Here is an 18,356-nt window from a genome sequence, read left to right as displayed (position 1 = left end):
GGTGCCACTGACTCAGTGCACCATGATTCATTGTCCATTACTGTATTGGTTATGTACTGTGGTGAGTTCACCCAGCAATGTCACCTCAGGCAGTCTGGGAGACCTGGCACGACGATGTGGAAGATGATGCAGGTGCGACACCCCCCCACTGCAGCTGTATTATGTGGGTCCCAAAGGGACAGAATCCTAGACATTCTCTTCACATGAGCGTGCTCAGCTCTGGTGCCCCAGACTCAGCGCACTGCAACTCACGGACACTTCTGTTTGCTCATTGTGTGCCCTCTGGACTTGCTCAGGCTACCTCCATGATGCTCCGCATTTGTCCCTGTAATGCTGGTGTTGTCTATTTCCATATTCATTGTGTTCACTGTTGTGTTTGTTGGCAGTACCAACAACTCCCTGAGGGCTGGCTTGCACTCACCCCACACACATCCAGCACAGGCGTCACTGTACATGTGACCCTGCCAATAAAGGGGCCGGGCGCACGTGCCCATAGCCAGTTCAACATCATATCTGCGTGTGTCCCTGTGGTCTTGTTGCATGCATGAGGGCCCTGGGCCCCCGGGATATTACATTGTGCTGTGTACAGCGGACGCAGACATGTCACCGCAGGCAGCGTGTTAGAGTTTGGACATGTAGCTTTGTCGTCACACACTCAATTCGTAAGGGAAGTGGCCTGGACCATCATACACAGAGCCAACGTGGGTGTGTGGCTGATATGTGCATGCCCCTGGGTGTGGTTCTGTACTAGAAATGTGCATCTGCATGTGTCTCTATGGCAGTGTGGGTCTCTTTTTTGGTGTGTGGGTGGTCCCTGCAGGGTAATGAACACCCATGTCTGTGTTCTAGTTGGCCTCCCATGGATTTGAACCACACCTGCACCTGTTGGGCCACCTCCTTTTGGCGTTCTGACACCTGGCATTGGTGTCCCATGTGTGGCTCGGTGAAGTGTTGTGTGCCAGCCGTGCCTGCGGGTGCCTCATGCTGTGTGGTCTGTTGCAGGCGCTGGGTTCTCCTCTAAGTAGCTTGTCTGCCCTGGTGGTGGGTTGCGTGGGATGTCCATGGGCTGTTGTAGGGCATCGGTGTCGAGGTGTGGTGCTCATCTCTGGCATCACTGATGGGTTGTCTGGTGTGACCTGCTGGAGGTGTCGTTTGTCCCTCTGCAATGTGGAGGGGAGATGCATGTTGACATTTATGTTGGCGCATTGTTCTTGTAGACATGCAGACTATGTGACAATGTACATCATGACTGTTTGGGCGGTGCAGGCAATTTGAGTTGGGACAGTGGACATTTGGACTTCATGACTGATGTGAGGTTGTACCCATACATATGCATCTCACAATTCCCTGCTCTGTCCAGTGTGATTGGCCTGTTTGTTCGCATCGGCGGACCCAGTTGTGTCCCCTGTTCTGCAGTATCGGTGTTGCACTTTGTGCCACATTGTCATGGGATGTGCTGTGATTGCTGTGTGTGTGTGGCAGTGTGCCATGGGGATAGGCTCAAAAACAACAAAGTCCGTGTGAATTAAACAGAACCTCTTTGGGTCAAAAGAGCACGGGTCTGCTGACTCAAAACAATCCTGTACGTTATTGAAAGGAAGGTAAACCTACATACGTTGTATAGGTTTTGTATAAAGCCCTCACTCGCCAACCTGGTTGGTGACATGCTTCATCATCGGGCTCCACTGGGTATGGCCGAATGCCATCCCAGTGTGCTACAACGCCAGGTTACTGCGGAGCGGGGTTCGTGTGAGGTGACAGTGAATTTAAAAACTTCCAATTGAGTCAAAAAAGCAGTTTTTTTTTTGCTAATTGGAAATATTAAAAGGGAAGAGTGAGGGTCAAAAATTAGAAGACCAGATTCACTCTGTGGCGGTCAACATGTTTCTGCCTTAATGTATGGTTTAACAGGCTTTCGTTAGGACCAGAGTGGGAGTGCAGAGTTCCGGCGGTATGAGCGTGCTAAGGCTCACCCTGCCGTGGACTCTAAGTGTGAAAAATATATATACAGTGAAAAATCCGCCAAAAATTATAGTGGTGGAGAGAAACGAGTTTATTCTAGTAGTTAACAAACACACAACAAAAGAAAAAACATGAAAGAATTGTAAATGTTGATGGTCAAACTCGTAATCAATCGCTGCCGAGTCAGCCATGCAGCAAACAAGGTGCTCAATTGGTGAAGTGCCATTAGCGAATACCACAAGTGCATTAATTGTGAGATCAGTGCACCTAAAAGTACCAGGGCACAGGTGTCAGGCAAGTAGGTTGAAACTTGTCCTGAATAGCGTGTCTAATCAGGTATATCGAGACACACGTGAATGCTGTACAATGTGTCAAAACTTATATAGCATATGGGCGGGGGGACGAAGAAACGTACTCCTTTGTAAGTCATAGGTAGCGACTTATCCTACAGGGAAGAATGAAACAACCCAATCTTACTCGGAGGCATATCCATGTGAAGCCTCACGGATCCCGGGAGGGGGGTGGGAGCATATGGCACACCCTGGAATTAGAGAGAGAGGGAAGAAGGAATAAAAACCAAGAGCGTGGTGTCTCTTAGAGCGCTTACCGTTAGAGTAGAGGGAGAGGGGAGGAAGGAAGGGGGACAGAGTGCTACTCACGCCCTCGTTGCTCGGCACCCGTTTGGTACCTGTAGAGCCTCTCGCACCCGGGTCCAGAATATCAAGGTCCGCGGTGAGGGGCTCGTATATGTGGTAGCGGGGATGACTTGCGTCGCGTACAGCGACGGGACAAAGAAAAAGCCACGGTGATTGGTCCTGCTAAGCCCCTGCTACTGCGTGATTGGGTATCCTGGCGGCTGGGGAGCCAATCATATCGTGGTTGAGAAATAGGCAATGCCGTATAGTGTAAGGAAGATAATCGCGGACTAAGCAGGTTTTTTAGTTAGGACAAAGCTTTATTGAGCGTGGGAACCTTACACTTGCCCTTAGTGGGTAATATGTATGGAGCCAATCATTTCGTGGTTAGGAAATAGGCAATGCCGGATAGTGTAAGGAAACTGATCACAGAAAAGGCAGGTTTTTAGTTAAGACACAGCTTTATTATGCGTGGGAATATAACACTAGCCCTTAGTGAGTAATGTGTGTCGACTACATTAGGTACATGGCAACTCATGTATATAATGGGGACATCTTATAGCATTAGAGCTCACAAAGTCTAGGCAATGCAGACTAAAGCAGTTGGACACGGCACATGAACCGGGCCATCTTTCTATATAATCTTGCGTTGCTCAAAAAAGGGGGGGAAGGTGATTGGGAAATAGAGATTGTCTACCAACAGGAAATATTTCGGAGTAAGTGGTGAGCAACATCCATTCATGCATGGGCTCGATGGCAAAGGGTAGACAGAAGTACTTGTAATTACGTGTACCTGTCTGAGACAAGACATGAAGGAACCCGAAGGGTGTCAGCAATTTGATTCATCAAAAAGATAGAAATGAATTAGGAGTGTTAGGGACTTATAATATAGTGGTCCAAGGTATGTTATCATTGAGGCCACAATGATTTGTCCCCAGACGGTGGACCCATCTCTGTTCCTTTTCAAAAAGGATTTTTTGAATATTCAACATCATATCTGCGTGTGTCCCTGTGGTCTTGTTGCATGCATGAGGGCCCTGGGCCCCATGATATTACATTGTGCTGTGTACAGCGGACGCAGACATGTCACCGCAGGCAGCGTGTTAGAGTTTGGACATGTAGCTTTGTCGTCACACACTCAATTCGTAAGGGAAGTGGCCTGGACAATCGTACGCAGAGCCAACGTGGGTGTGTGACTGATATGTGCATGCCCCTGGGCGTGGTTCTGTACTAGAAATGTGCATCTGCATGTGTCTCTATGGCAGTGTGGGTCTCCTTTTTGGTGTGTGGGTGGTCCCTGCAGGGTAATGAACACCCATGTATGTGTTCTAGTTGGCCTCCCATGGATTTGAACCACACCTGCACCTGTTGGGCCACCTCTTTTTGGCGTTCTGACACCTGGCATTGGTGTCCCATGTGTGGCTCGGTGAAGTGTTGTGTGCCAGCCGTGCCTGTGGGTGCTTCATGCTGTGTGGTCTGTTGCAGGCGCTGGGTTCTCCTCTAAGTAGCTTGTCTGCCCTGGTCCTGGTGGTGGGTTGCGTGGGATGTCCATGGGCTGTTGTAGGGCATCGGTGTCGAAGGTGTGGTGCTCATCTCTGGCATCACTGATGGGTTGTCTGGAGTGACCTGCTGGAGGTGTTGTTTGTCCCTCTGCAATGTGGAGGGGAGATGCATGTTGACATTTATGTTGGCGCATTGTTCTTGTAGACATGCAGACTGTGTGACAATGTACATCATGACTGTTAAAAATTAGAAGACCAGATTCACTCTGTGGCGGTCAACATGTTTCTGCCTTAATGTATGGTTAACAGGCTTTCGTTAGGACCAGAGTGGGAGTGCAGAGTTCTGGCGGTATGAGCGGGCTAAGGCGCACCCTGCCGTGGACTCTAAGTGTGAAAAATATATATACAGTGAAAAATCCGCCAAAAATTATAGTGGTGGAGAGAAACGAGTTTATTCTAGTAGTTAACAAACACACAACAAAAGAAAAAACATGAAAGAATTGTAAATGTTGATGGTCAAACTCGTAATCAATCGCTGCCGAGTCAGCCATGCAGCAAACAAGGTGCTCAATTGGTGAAGTGCCATTAGCGAATACCACAAGTGCATTAATTGTGAGATCAGTGCACCTAAAAGTACCAGGGCACAGGTGTCAGGCAAGTAGGTTGAAACTTGTCCTGAATAGCGTGTCTAATCAGGTATATCGAGACACACGTGAATGCTGTACAATGTGTCAAAACTTATATAGCATATGGGCGGGGGGACGAAGAAACGTACTCCTTTGTAAGTCATAGGTAGCGACTTATCCTACAGGGAAGAATGAAACAACCCAATCTTATTCGGAGGCATATCCATGTGAAGCCTCACGGATCCCGGGAGGGGGGTGGGAGCATATGGCACACCCTGGAATTAGAGAGAGAGGGAAGAAGGAATAAAAACCAAGAGCGTGGTGTCTCTTAGAGCGCTTACCGTTAGAGTAGAGGGAGAGGGGAGGAAGGAAGGGGGACAGAGTGCTACTCACGCCCTCGTTGCTCGGCACCCGTTTGGTACCTGTAGAGCCTCTCGCACCCGGGTCCAGAATATCAAGGTCCGCGGTGAGGGGCTCGTATATGTGGTAGCGGGGATGACTTGCGTCGCGTACAGCGACGGGACAAAGAAAAAGCCACGGTGATTGGTCCTGCTAAGCCCCTGCTACTGCGTGATTGGGTATCCTGGCGGCTGGGGAGCCAATCATATCGTGGTTGAGAAATAGGCAATGCCGTATAGTGTAAGGAAGATAATCGCGGACTAAGCAGGTTTTTTAGTTAGGACAAAGCTTTATTGAGCGTGGGAACCTTACACTTGCCCTTAGTGGGTAATATGTATGGAGCCAATCATTTCGTGGTTAGGAAATAGGCAATGCCGGATAGTGTAAGGAAACTGATCACAGAAAAGGCAGGTTTTTAGTTAAGACACAGCTTTATTATGCGTGGGAATATAACACTAGCCCTTAGTGAGTAATGTGTGTCGACTACATTAGGTACATGGCAACTCATGTATATAATGGGGACATCTTATAGCATTAGAGCTCACAAAGTCTAGGCAATGCAGACTAAAGCAGTTGGACACGGCACATGAACCGGGCCATCTTTCTATATAATCTTGCGTTGCTCAAAAAAGGGGGGGAAGGTGATTGGGAAATAGAGATTGTCTACCAACAGGAAATATTTCGGAGTAAGTGGTGAGCAACATCCATTCATGCATGGGCTCGATGGCAAAGGGTAGACAGAAGTACTTGTAATTACGTGTACCTGTCTGAGACAAGACATGAAGGAACCCGAAGGGTGTCAGCAATTTGATTCATCAAAAAGATAGAAATGAATTAGGAGTGTTAGGGACTTATAATATAGTGGTCCAAGGTATGTTATCATTGAGGCCACAATGATTTGTCCCCAGACGGTGGACCCATCTCTGTTCCTTTTCAAAAAGGATTTTTTGAATATTCAACATCATATCTGTGTGTGTCCCTGTGGTCTTGTTGCATGCATGAGGGCCCTGGGCCCCATGATATTACATTGTGCTGTGTACAGCGGACGCAGACATGTCACCGCAGGCAGCGTGTTAGAGTTTGGACATGTAGCTTTGTCGTCACACACTCAATTCGTAAGGGAAGTGGCCTGGACAATCGTACGCAGAGCCAACGTGGGTGTGTGACTGATATGTGCATGCCCCTGGGCGTGGTTCTGTACTAGAAATGTGCATCTGCATGTGTCTCTATGGCAGTGTGGGTCTCCTTTTTGGTGTGTGGGTGGTCCCTGCAGGGTAATGAACACCCATGTATGTGTTCTAGTTGGCCTCCCATGGATTTGAACCACACCTGCACCTGTTGGGCCACCTCCTTTTGGCGTTCTGACACCTGGCATTGGTGTCCCATGTGTGGCTCGGTGAAGTGTTGTGTGCCAGCCGTGCCTGTGGGTGCTTCATGCTGTGTGGTCTGTTGCAGGCGCTGGGTTCTCCTCTAAGTAGCTTGTCTGCCCTGGTCCTGGTGGTGGGTTGCGTGGGATGTCCATGGGCTGTTGTAGGGCATCGGTGTCGAAGGTGTGGTGCTCATCTCTGGCATCACTGATGGGTTGTCTGGAGTGACCTGCTGGAGGTGTTGTTTGTCCCTCTGCAATGTGGAGGGGAGATGCATGTTGACATTTATGTTGGCGCATTGTTCTTGTAGACATGCAGACTGTGTGACAATGTACATCATGACTGTTTGGGCGGTGCAGGCAATTTGAGTTGGGACAGTGGACATTTGGACTACATGACTGATGTGAGGTTGTACCCATACATATGCATCTCACAATTCCCTGCTCTGTCCAGTGTGATTGGCCTGTTTGTTCGCATGGGCGGACCCAGTTGTGTCCCCTGTTCTGCAGTATCGGTGTTGCACTTTGTGCCACATTGTCATGGGATGTGCTGTGATTGCTGTGTGTGTGTGGCAGTGTGCCATGGGGATAGGCGACATGTCCCTGGGTATTTGTGGTTGTGCAGTGTGCTACACATCATTACGCATGTGTGCCATTGTGCCCATCTCCCCCTGGGCCCTTTTAGGTCCTCAGCCTGTTGTTGTTGTGTCAGGTCCTATCGAGCTGTGTCTGGACTCCCACCGCCTTGCACGGTCTCCACACTGATGACTGGCCTCCATTTCCTCCAGCTCCCCCAGTGGATCAGGACTCCCACCTCCTGTCACCGTTGCTGCCTTCCTGTTGGCAGCGGGTTTGTGCCTGGTTTAGGTTTCCACGTCAAGCCAATGCCTCTTGGCCTCCTCCATTGGCCTCGTCGACACTCCGTCTGCATTCTGTATAGTCTGATTGTGGGTCAGTTGCTGGTAGTGTACTGTCACCTCTGTGATGCTGGTCTTGTTTTCCTGCGTTCTGCACCCCGTTTTCCTCTCCCTCTTTTCCTTGGCCTTCACAGAGCCCGTTGTTCCTTGCTGGTGGTCTGTGTGGCTTGTGGGGTTCGCATTGGCCTCTGCGCTGGGTCAGGGTGTATCCATGTTGCTGCGAACTTTGGATTCTTTCTGGTGAGTTGTTTTTGTTGCTTTTATGGTGCATTTTCCCGCCAGACGCATGGGATTTGCTGGCCTGCCACTGGTTTTCGTGGCTTTGTGTATCGCAATTGGCCTCATCGCAGCTTTTTTGGTATTCGTGTTTCACATTTTTGTGGCGTGGCATTGATTTTTGCGCGGCCATTTGACGTGTTTTCTGGTGACCATCGCATTGTACCGCTGCGTTGTGAATACTTGGTTGACACGGCGTAATTTTCCCGCGATGGTCTGCGATGTTGAAAGTTGCGTTACGCTACTTTTGCGGTAGTTATCACACATTCTTGAGAATATACCCCTAGATTGCTCTGTAACCAATCATGAATCACCAACTACGAGGACATCGGAGTGTGGCTTTGTCTGATCAGGTCTGGTTTGACAAGGGAGTCACCTAATGATGTAATCAATTCTTGGGTTCTTAAACATTCATGTACCACCAAAAATGAGGTCATCAGTGTTGCTTTTTTTGATGTGGTCTGGTTTGAAAATGGAGACTCATTGTGACGTCATCAACTACTAGGGCTGTTAACCAACAATGGGGGTGTCAGAATGTCACTTTTATTATTGCCTAGCTGCCTTCACTCACAACAAAGCCACGTTCTTTAATATTGTCCACGTGTGCAGCTCATTTCACAGATTGACCTGTCTGGTCTTTCGGAATTTTACCAATAACACACCTCAGCAGAACATGGGGGTTCGACTGCCACATTTTACAGCAAAAAGATGTACATTTAATTTATTGTTTATGTAGACGGAAAAATATGCATATATTTCACCACATGTATACTAATGGTAAACATGCAAAGCTGTTCAAATGAAAATGTGTGTGTTTGGGGGGACACTGTAGGTTCAAGTATAAATACAGCTCAAGGGAAACAAAATCGTTGACGACAGGAAAAGCTTGGAAGGGAGAGTAGCGCATCCAAACTGTGCAGCCAGAGGGCACAGTGTTTCGAGTATCGGATATTCATAGCAGACAACAGCGTTCAGCCAATTAAACTAAATCAAGAGGGAAAAATGATGCATTTTGCGCCTTTTCCGCATTTCATTAATTTTTCAATCTAGTCTTTCATTTTAACTCGCATGGTAAAATGATTCAGTCAGGGCCAGCAGTGATCGGATGTAATGTGCTGCCTGCATTAAGGCTCAACTATGAAAAGAATTACAGCAAACAAATAATGGACGGAATGCTGACAATGCAAATATTCTCCCCCAGTCAAAAGATCTGGGTTAAATCCATCGTTCTTTTGCCCACTATGCCACCCCAGTTTGGACCCAGCCCTATGCAAATCAGTCTTGACCCTGTGCCCCATGGGAACAGTCCAGACCGAACTGCCAGGCCAGGTCCTCCCTGGACCGGAAACAAGTAACCTGGGACCGGTTTCAGGGTATGTCACCCTTCTTCAGCCAGGCTGGGTTCAAACTGGAATGGCATAGTGGGCAAATAAACGATGGATTTAGGCCCAGATCTCTGTACTGGGTTGAATGTATGACATTGTTCTGCATTCAGTCCATCAACTGTTGTTTTTGCATCAACTATGAAAAGAACCCTGGACTTACCCCCACCGCTCCATACTGTTCAGGGCTCGAGCACTTCAACACACAGGAGACCAGAACCAAAGGGCAGTTTTAGCCAGGGTCGCTCACATAACCCTGTAAAATAAATAGAACAAGACAAAGTGGCCAGATTGGTTTTATTCACTCACAGACACAATGAAGTGCTCCTTTCTTTTTCTCGTCTTTCTTTCCTACAGCATTGCTTTCCCCTTTGTTCTGTGATGTTGGCACAGCTCTGGATCCACAGATAGAGCCACACACCAGAGAATGCAGAGAAAACAAGCTGCCAACGTGATGTCCCCTGGTTTGTATGGTGTTTTGCGGCAGAAATTATCAATATTGCGGTCATCGCACTCCTCAGCTGATTTCGCAATAATTTCGTGGAACGCAAAATTGCGAAATGCTGTAACTTAATTAACTTCATTGTGGCTCAAAATGCTTTAAAATGGAGTTCACTAAGACCGTTTGGAAAAACAGGCTGCCCTTGGTGATAATATAACCCGCTCTCTTTCGCTATGCTATCTAGAGATTCCAACTTCAACCATGTGACTTTTATAATTTTTTGAAAATAAAAGTTGCTTTGAGAGAATTTAGTCAACCTCATTCTGCAGGCTATCTTAAATTACTCGTGTTACTAGTGAACAAACTTCAAACTGCATCTATGGTCTGGTCACAAATAGAAGAGGCTTTGAACAAAATATTTACCATTGAAGTCACATTGAACCATATTATTGTCTACTTAGGAACATTTGCTAGCACATCTTCTCAAATTGTGAACTCTTGTAACAGATATCTCATGGATCTACTACCCACCATTGGAATCAAAACTGTTTTAGGTAATTGGAAAAATCACAATAAAGTATTGTACCACACTTGGTGGGCTTGGTTATGCTTTATTAGGAGCTCAGACAACATGGTATATAACAACAATTTCAAAAAGAAATTGTCACTTCTCTTTTGGTCCAAATTTGACCTCCTTTTAGAAAATATCCAACCACCGTAAACCACAACATATGCAGTGTTCATTGCCTGCTCTCTTTTCCTTTATTACCCAATAACTGCACATCGTCTTTTTTATCTCCCTCTTTAGTACCTTTCCTTTTCTTCACGTTAGTGTGTTCTTTATTGTTATAGTTATGGCCTATTCGCTGTTTGCTTATAATGTACCACCATATTATGGAATGTATCACCATGTATCATTTTTGTAATGTCTCTACCAGATTCCTCCAATAAAAAACTTTGGAAATTAAAAATGGAAGGTGACTCCATTTTAGATTCCTGAAACAATAAAGCGTGGTAGGCTCGTTATAGTGAGATGGTTTAAAAGAAACCAACCATTGCAAATTACCTTGAAACACACTTCAGCAAGCAAAGGAGAAGTGGACAGAACATTGCGAGGGCTCATGACATACACACAAAATGCAGTTTTGCAGAAGGATCTATGAGACTTATACATAATTCTGCCACCCAGGATAGTGTGTGTGTGTTTGTGTATAAATATATATATTTCAAACACGACCTGTTCAGGGGTAAAACGGGCTCTGACACAGCACAGGATACCAGTTCTTTAAACCGCTCATTTTATTCCAGTAATTGTGCCAATGTGACGAGTTTCAGCCGAGGCACCGGCTTTTTCACACAAACTAGGCGCCATACTGAAATCGCCTTATATGATGTCAAAACATAGCACGTGATGCATGGACATGAAACAACACTGCAAATGCAGCTGTCCTTTAAAATGTGTCTGTATCATTTAATTAACATTCTCCATGGCGTTCCTACAGATACAAGGGTGATCCAATACACAGCAATGTAATTAAACAAAGGGCATACATAAAGGAAATTTAGTAAGTCAATATATTTTTTATTAAAACAAATTTTAAATTTAAAATTGAAGTGCGCATCATAGACACATACAAAATAAATCAATACATAAAAAATTCTATTTATAAAAACCAAATGTCTTCATACGAATATATACACAGATTTAATTAAAAAACAGCAATATATCTCACAATTCTAAATCACACAAGTTAGTTGGAAGGACACATTTTGTAATAAAGGCACCTCACTTGTGCTTCAATATTGTTGGTTTGTGTTACCTTAGGACCAGTACCGCTAAGCTCACTAAACCCTAATCTTCGGTAATTGGTCCCAGGACAAATACAACTCAGGTAACAGGCGTCGACGCGTTTCGGTGGACAAGATTATAGAGCCACCTTCTTCAGGACAGGTAATTGGGGTCCTTCCTTCCGTGAATCATACTTCTAAAAATACCTCAAATCAGGAATTTAGGGGGGATGTCTGTAGTCTGTGAGGGTTAGTAGACCACTCGCCGTATCCACATTATAATTCTGCTTATTCACATGAGTGAAAGGGATAGGTGTAGATGTGTTTAGATTATTTTTATTTACCACACATCGTGGACTGGTCGTAATGATACACCTCCTTATAGGATAACTGAGACGAAGACACTGTAAGCTTTAACTCTCTCAACACCCCGTTTATCGATAACCGGTAGTGACAGAATATGGGAGATGATAATTGATACTTAATCTCCGCTTGTTAAAACAATTCGCCAGCGTAGCCTTTCATCTGTTTAATGCTGGTAGGCTGTATAGCTCTACTCGATCCGGTCTTCGTATCGCCCCCTCGTCTTTCGCGGGTAAACGCAATAGCCGTGGTTTGTATGTCTTAAATACACGGTTCCGGCTCCGTCCCATATGGATGACGCAGACGGAGCCGGAACCGTGTATTTAAGACATACAAACCACGGCTATTGCGTTTACCCGCGAAAGACGAGGGGGCGATACGAAGACCGGATCGAGTAGAGCTATACAGCCTACCAGCATTAAACAGATGAAAGGCTACGCTGGCGAATTGTTTTAACAAGCGGAGATTAAGTATCAATTATCATCTCCCATATTCTGTCACTACCGGTTATCGATAAACGGGGTGTTGAGAGAGTGTAAAGCTTACAGTGTCTTCGTCTCAGTTATCCTATAAGGAGGTGTATCATTACGACCAGTCCACGATGTGTGGTAAATAAAAATAATCTAAACACATCTACACCTATCCCTTTCACTCATGTGAATAAGCAGAATTATAATGTGGATACGGCGAGTGGTCTACTAACCCTCACAGACTACAGACATCCCCCCTAAATTCCTGATTTGAGGTATTTTTAGAAGTATGATTCACGGAAGGAAGGACCCCAATTACCTGTCCTGAAGAAGGTGGCTCTATAATCTTGTCCACCGAAACGCGTCGACGCCTGTTACCTGAGTTGTATTTGTCCTGGGACCAATTACCGAAGATTAGGGTTTAGTGAGCTTAGCGGTACTGGTCCTAAGGTAACACAAACCAACAATATTGAAGCACAAGTGAGGTGCCTTTATTACAAAATGTGTCCTTCCAACTAACTTGTGTGATTTAGAATTGTGAGATATATTGCTGTTTTTTAATTAAATCTGTGTATATATTCGTATGAAGACATTTGGTTTTTATAAATAGAATTTTTTATGTATTGATTTATTTTGTATGTGTCTATGATGCGCACTTCAATTTTAAATTTAAAATTTGTTTTAATAAAACATATATTGACTTACTAAATTTCCTTTATGTATGCCCTTTGTTTAATTACATTGCTGTGTATTGGATCACCCTTGTGACACTTTATCGGAAAGATTGTTTTTTCACCTACATATTGGCCTTTATTGTGCATACTGTTAGGGAGTTCTGCATCTTGTATGTCCATTGGTTTGGCTTTGGTAGAAATCTTCTTAAGCTATATCCCTTCTTTGACATGACACCTGAGTAGTGCCTCCACTATTGATGTAAGAAAGTCCAAAGGGAAAACTTTTACTTTACAGTATATTTCGGTGCTCTGTTCCTTTGGATGTTATTGAGCCCCTCTCCTTGTTTTTACGAGGTTCCTACAGATACTACAATACCATAATTACTGCATCCGATACATGCAGTACTACTAATGGCTGCTCACTTTGATGGTACAATATGAAGGCCTCCGGTAAAATACCAAGACCAGTGTCGGGTCTTCGCAGTAAAACGTTAAAGGAGTCTGTGGTTATTTCAATTTAAAGTATAATTAAGTTAACCTTCTGTCATTATCACCATCAATTAGTTCAACTAATGGTCCATCGACCAGAGGAAATAACTTTTTGATCTGTGAAGGGTTAGTGGAGGTACTCTAGACTAATCCAGAACATTTGTGAAAACATATAAACTTGACACCCCAGCGGTTTTTACTCAATTGTGTGTTTGATGGGCCCAGGTGAGTATATGGTAATAGAGTATCTGTTGTTGGTAAACCGCTGGATCAGTTTTCTGGTAGCAGAGCTATGGTTATTATTGACTAGTTTGTTGATATTGATTATTGATTAATAATTTATATTTAACAAAAGAGTTAGCGTCTTGTTTTATGTTGTCCAGAATTCCTGGGAAATTGAATAGCAGTTGGCGACAGAAACCACACTGCAGTGAGGTTACTCGTCTGTTGGAATAACACTGAGAAGCTAGGAGGGCTGGCAGTGTTAAATTAGGTGACTATATAGTGTAAAAGTAGAGTGCGATTGATAGCACAGAGTTCACTGGTGAAACTTTGGTCTGATATCTCCTAGTTAGGGTAACACTGAAGGAGTAACAGGTTCTTCCGAGCTTGGATTAAGGGTAAACAGAGGTTTTTACTCACAGTAAAAGAGGAGTCATTCTGAAACTCCAGAATAAGTTGAAATCTATCCTTTTGTTTAGTGGAACAGGCAGAGTAAGGAATGTTTTTATGTTGTTATTAGCGAAGAATTGAATGAAAAAAGTATTAAGAAATAAGTTATCATATTACCTTGTGAAGCGAGGGCCAGTTGCCGGAGTTGCACTGACGTCACTGAGAGCCGCGCTGGGATTGGTTGAAACATCGGGTGTGTGACAGAAGCAGCCTTGTAAAGGAGGGGTCAGTAGTACGGAGCAATACTGACATCACAGTAGGTATAGTTGTGGCAACTTAAGGTGCTTACATGCCAGAAAATCATATTCATCATTTTCCAGAATGCCTCTGTCTTTCCAATCTGTTAACTAAGCCTGATATGTGTGTACTGTTTTCTCATATTCTTTCCTACTACTGGGTTCATATTTCTCAAGATCTGATAACTATTGCATGCCTTCATTGATGTACATTTTCCAGGACATTACAATGACATTTTACCCTTTATCAGCTTTCTTTATGATTATAGATCGATCATTTTTGAGATCTTCAATGGTGGTCATTTGTGCTTCAGAAACATTTCTATTGCCATACCATTTCTTTTTGGATAGATTGAGAAATTCCTGAATTACCCCTTCCTCAAAGACATCTATAGCATCGTTTTTAATCTGTGGAAGAAATATCGATTTAGGTCTAAACCCACTTTCTACACTCATATCAATACGTACATCTTCATCAATCAGATTGCAAATAGGGTCAACAGTATCATTATCGTGAGACAGAAGCAGCTTTGTAAAGGAGGGGTCAGTAGTGAGGAGTAAAACTGACGTCACAAAAGGCCACACTAGGATTGGGTAAACGAAAAATGTGAGCCTGATTGGTTGAAAAGAGTAGAAGAGCCTGCTGGGATTGGTCGAAAGAGAAATTGTATGTTGGATTCTGATTTGACTGCTGGTGTAAGACGCGCAGATGAAAGATTTTCAGAGTTTGCGGAATACAACTTTATATATCGTTCATCCAGAATGTATGGAGAAAAGAGAAAAATTTCGTTGATAAAGAGAATTAAACATTTCTTTAAGAAAGATAAGCCAGTGTTGACTAGAGAGGGAATACCTTTTACGCCACCGAAAACACCTGCTTCCTTTACGATGATGGAAAGAGGATATCATACTTGTGCCTGATTGGAGAATTGGATATAGTATACAAAAGATGATGGAGTGCTAGCTTTTCCTGAACATTGTATGTTTAATGGGAGAATTCTTCAGAATCTGAGGATGAAAATGAATGATTTGGAACCGAGACCTAGATTAATTCAGCATGAGGCTTTAGAAGAATGAGAGACTGAGTCGTGTGAACGAGAAAAGTGCAGAGGTGGGAGATATAAAGGATTTTTCCCCAGATATTTGCATGAGTCACGTGAAGGTCAGATGAAACAGTGGAAAAGAGCTATGGTATCAGAGGGGTTATATCCAGTGTTAATGACTGAGGAACAGTCTGGAAGTAAGTGTAAGGAGAAAACAAAACACCTAAATATGACAGGATATAGTGAGTCAGAAGATGACTTGATATGTTGACTAAAAATCCTCCCCCGTTCCAAGAAGGACCCAGTAGAGCAGAGGTCTTCAAACTTTTGTCGGCTGAACCCCCCCATCTAAAACTTTTTACACGTCAAGCCCCCCCCCCCACCACCACCTGACAAAAAAGTTCTGAAAGCTGGTATTCTGCATCATTGATGGCCATTCCCTCCTGCAGAGCCCAGGTCGTATAGGGCAAATAATATTAAATAAAGTAAGAGTGTTTAGTAAACTGAAGTTATTGTAGTACTAGTGTTTATTAAAAAGTTCAAATGAAAAGTCTCCAAGAAAACATCAGCCCAAAAAAATTACGTTGGTGCTTTATTTTTCACATAAAACACAAAATGTAGGATAGATTTGCAAAAACACTCCCAAAACACAGGTGTGGGAGCGCTTGTTTTTCTCCACAGAGACAGTCAATGTGTGGATGGATTCTTGCTTCTGCCATCCTAAGGTTGTGCTCCACTTCCAGTCTTGAGCAGTACCCAGAAACGTAAGTGCTCACAAAAGTTTGTAATATATTTTTTGCTGTTATATAGCGCAAACATGACCCAAAGGTATTGGAGTGCTTTACAGGATTATCTTTTACATTACACAAGCACCCATTCATTTTTTGTAAGCACAGGGAGATTAGGTGATTTGTCCAGAATCACAGGATGTTGAGCAGACTCCAAGAATGGAACCTGGCTCCCCAGCTCCACAGTCTTCCGCTCTGTCTGTTGCACCACATCCTTGGCCCTATACAAGACATCAGAAAAAGGGGTTCCACAAAACATGCTTTCTGACACAATTCAAAAATCTGTGATTATGTGGAGTATGGCCAGGTGTTGCTGTGTCAGTAGGAGCCCAGCCACAGTTTTCCAAGAAGGCCAAGGGGACATTTATATCATACACATGTGATATAAGTGATTCAAGAGGATATATACAGCTTTATTCTCTAGCAGCATCAAGAGTCAATTTGTTAGCATAGTTGGCTTAGAAAGAAGATCGCCTTCGAAAGCTTTAGAAATAACTGCACAAAAAAGTATTTAAATTTGGTCCTCGAAGGAAGTGAGGACAGATGGTCGGCATACTTAAAAATATTTGTTATATTAGCCTTGTGTACTCAGTTCTAGGGATTGGAACATGTTAAACAAGCACTTGCGACTTTAATCAAGGTCAAATTCATTTTTCGTTAGTCACTGGTAAATTAAGTGATTTTGCCCAGGATCACATTATGTTGCGCCGATGCCAGGACTCGAACCTGGGTCCCCAGAACCAAAGTCAGTACCTATGTCATTATCTCCATATCCGCTCCTCCTTGAAGCCTTCAACATTTCCACTCGTAGTGGGACGAAGGAGAAAGGAGCACTCTTACCTGCCAGAGAATGGAATCTTTAGGAAAGATACAACCTTTGTAAATTCCTTGCAGTAAAATGCAGAAGCTGCCAGGGTATAAACCAGGATAACCTTGAGGGGGAAGGATTCAAGAGCGAGGCAAAAGGCAGCAACCAGATGTCAAATTCAGCAACCATGAAGCAAATGGCAACAGTGAAAAGTGCTGTTTCATTAGCAAAGTTGCAGTATTTTGCAACTTTATGTATACAAAATTTGCGGCACTCCCTGGCATCTCTCCTGCTGTCCCATTCTTTGGAGGAATGTCAGTGCTGACGTCAAAGCAGTGCTCTGCTGCAGGAACTACATGCTGATAGGCGGTTCTGGATGACTACTCCAATCAGAGAGCCCTAACTCGAGAGGGGGTATGAAAAACAGGCAGCAAATGTACTTCTGACATGGGAAGCAACCAGGGGTGCAACCAGACCCGAACTTCGGTGGGGGCTAAGACTCCCAGCCAGGGCTGGCCCTAACACTGGTCGCCCATGGTGCAACAGTCTTTTTGAGCGCCCCTTTCCCATTTCCTCCTTCTCCATGAATTCCCTCACAACCACTCCCCAACAATGTACCTCATCTCTCTATAGCCCCTTTCTGACCAACATTTCACTTTTTTATAGGGCTACCGTAGTTCACTGACACTCAGTTCTGTGATCTGCATGGAACACGTTTTTTTGGTAGCAGGCACATTAGCACTCTGCGCTGTGTGGGTGACAGGAGAGCCCATGTGAGTGCACGGTGAATGATGTGACAGTATGAGAGTAGGGTGAGAGGAATGGCTGCAGGGTGAGTGAGGTGACCATTTGGGTGCAGTTGTAAGTGCAGAGTGGGACAAATGAATGTATGGTTAGTTATGGGCTTGTTTGAGTGAGATTGCAGAGCGAGCAGTTAGGGGGACAAGTGAGTGAAGTATCACATGGGCAGGGTGAGTAGTGTGCTTGTGTGACTGTAGGGTGAGGGACAGGGTGAGCAGCGCAAGAGCATTGTGAGTGCAGAATGATCACTGTGAGTGCAGAGTGAGCGGTGTGTTCATGTGACCGCAGGGTAAGTGGAGGGAGAACAATGTGAGTTCATGGTGAGTGGCATAAGTGCAGTGTGGTCACTGAGTGCAGGGTGAGCGGGTGGTGTGAGTGCATCGTGATCAGTGTGAGTACATTGTGATCCCTTTGAGTGCAGGGTGAGTGTGAAAGTGAAGGGCGAGAATGAGGAGTGAGTTGCCTGAATGCAGGTCACATTCCCAGACACAGTTGAAGTTATTCGGCATGTTATTGAGGGCTGGCATAGGGTTGCAGATATTAGTTACACTATTGCTTCTATGGCATTATTCCGGGTCCAGGCATCGAGGGTGGAGGAAATAAATATTGTGCTCATCCTGCAACAAACTTCCAGTCTAGTAATTAGGGTTGCCAGCTCATTGTATGGATGTCCCAGACAGTACAAAAATAAGCAGTCCCCTAAAGCCTATTTTCAGC

Source organism: Triturus cristatus, chromosome 5_1 (assembly GCF_964204655.1).
Source record: "Triturus cristatus chromosome 5_1, aTriCri1.1, whole genome shotgun sequence".
Lineage (NCBI taxonomy): Eukaryota > Metazoa > Chordata > Amphibia > Caudata > Salamandridae > Triturus > Triturus cristatus.
The sequence above is the reverse complement of the archived record's forward strand: the minus strand, read 5'-3'. Positions refer to the sequence as shown.